A 2,675-nucleotide genomic window follows, 5' to 3' on the forward strand; every position below is an offset into this window, starting at 1 on the left:
TATGTTTATAGTAATATGAGCTGCTCAATTTTGGTGCATTTTTTTTCCCAGGCATTTCATAAAATATAATCTCAATGAGTTTGTGTTTTGTTCTGACAATTTCTTTCTAAAATATGGCTGCAGAAAAATAGAGCTGAGACTCTCAGGCCCGAGGACTTGAAAATATCATAGTTTAGATGTGAAAATCTTTGATTAAAGTCTATAAATTCTAGTAGATGCTGATTTGATGAAGTAAAGGCAAATCTTGGTTATTTCCTAGATATAGTGTTACCGATCCAAAAACATGTACTTCAGAAAGCCAAAACTGAAAATGTCATTGTTCGGAGTAAGAAAAGGTTTATTGATTGAGAAGGTGCCAACTGAGAAGATAGAAGACCTGGTGGTTTCTCAAATCAATCTTAAGTACAGAGTTCAGGCTTATTTTATGTCAAGGAAAGGGGAAGTGGGAGGGGCAAAAGGTGATTGACCACTGCAGACATCTCAGTGATAGCAGGAGTCTGAGGAAGATTGTGCTAGTTGCTGTGAGTCTGGTCAGGAAGTTCCTGCAGATCTTTGACAAACAATACATACAAGCCACAAGCCGAATATCTCTAAAGATAAGCATGTCTATATGCAAGACTAAGCAGAAGCTATTAGCCTGAAAGTCATGAGAACAAAGCAGGCTTGAACAAGATGGAGTCAGAGAGACCTAGCATTTCATTCTGTTGTAACATAAGTGAAAGTAAAGCAATGTTTGTTTTTGCTGTTAACTGCCTGGCATTTTCTTTATTTGCTCATTTGTTTTAAATTTTGTCAGTATATCAATTCTATAGATGTTTGAGAAAGAGCTTGGAATTTATACAATTACTATTGTAATACTCATTACAGAATATAGATAACCATAATGATATTAGAACTTTTAAAATATATTTTGAAAAACCCTTACTTGTCCTTAACTATGTTAATCAATGAAACTGAACTAATAACATACTATTCCTTTTCTATTACTGTTTTACTTGAAGAAATTACTGAATCGTTGTCAAATGACCTGAGTTCTGGCCTTGATATTTACCAACCTCGGGAACATGAGAAGGTTGCTTTAACTCATGATATCATTGGGAGACAACTCTCTTGGGTGACCTGAGGTGCTGACGGCCTTTGTTGAGCCTTGAAAAGATCATCTTTTCAAGAACGTTTGTGGAAATTAGAAGTAAATTCTTTCTTTAGAGCAGAGTGCAAGTTTGTTTACTCTCTAGTATAATAAAGATAATGCTTTTCTCTGGGCAAAAGTTGGGTGGATTGCTCTGCAACCCATTATAAAATGGTAAGGTTTCCTAAGCTTGGGACTTCTCAGCCGTGACACAACACAAGGGCCCTATGGGACAACATGTTGCCGCTGTGTGCACAGACGTCACTCTCCGTAGCACCATAAAGACTCAGTGTGCTGTATCTCAGTATTGTCTAGAGTACTGCATGGTGTATATGTGAAGCTCATGCTTCTGGCTATGTTGTGAGTAATTATTTGTTCTCTTTCTGACCCAAGAGTCTTATGACTTCTGTCAGTTTCTATAACCCTGTAGCAGGTTAACTTGCTAGCTCGCAAGCAGAGAAAAAATCCTCACAGTTCTTAACACTTCACATAATTTGTTTATTTTTAGATTTAAGGGAATGATCTGCAAATTGGTTTATATTATTTTTTTTTTAGTTCTGATCCAATGCAGAGAAGAGTCTTCTTTCATGTCCTCAAGGGTTTACAGCCTTCTGAGGCTGAAATGTGTAAAGTGTCCCAGGCACTGTACCTTCGGCCCAAATGAGATTCAGTCATTCTGACCATGTCTATGACCTGATTGGAGAGCTAACTGAGTTGGAAAGTGGCAATAAAAATTAACTGTATAAGGGCACATATTTATCTTATTCTTTGGCAAAAAGGAAGAGACGAGATTGCTGTCTGTTGTGACTAGGAAGATCAGAAAATGAAGAAAACCCCTGTGGAATGGAATCTAATCCCAGGGTGGAGCGGGGCTATAAGAATTACTTTGATGAAAAAAATCATCGAGATATGGGAACAGTGACGAAGCATAAAACAGATTGGGAGAGACGAGAATTCTCCCATTTCTGCACAGTACTTCCTTCTCTCAGTGCCACGAAGGCTCAGTCTTGTACATCTCAGTATTATCTAGAGTAGTTGTGTCAGAGCAGCAGCAGAGACCACAGTGTTCAACAGGAGACCAACATTTGCAGCGAATACAGCAGTACCCGGTATCGGCCTGGTGGGAAACTGTGACTGTCACTTGTGGAACCAGCTTGTAAGGGCATGTGAAGCAATCCTGGGTACGACTGGGGATGTTTGACAGGCAATTCCCAGGGTATTGAGTAGTATACTACTTGAGCAGGTTGGGACAAAACCTAAAACAATTTTTGTCATTATCATTCATGTGGCCCCTTTTGTACCCATGGCTAGTGAGACACGAGGAACCTTAGGTTATATAGTAAAGGCAATGAAATATGAATGTTATGACAGAGCTTAGTATTATGAAAACACAGAACAGAAAATATTTGAACTAGATCTTGATAAGTAGCCGATAAAATAAAGAGAATCCTTTAAAGAAAAAATGTTGCAAAGGCATAAACTCTGGATTACATATTTCAAGTTGAATTTTAAATTTTGACTTGAAAGAGCCAAATTATCAATATTT

The sequence above is a fragment of the Pteropus vampyrus genome, unplaced genomic scaffold (genome assembly GCF_000151845.1).
Source record: "Pteropus vampyrus isolate Shadow unplaced genomic scaffold, Pvam_2.0 Scaffold408, whole genome shotgun sequence".
In the NCBI taxonomy this organism is placed as follows: Eukaryota; Metazoa; Chordata; class Mammalia; order Chiroptera; family Pteropodidae; genus Pteropus; species Pteropus vampyrus.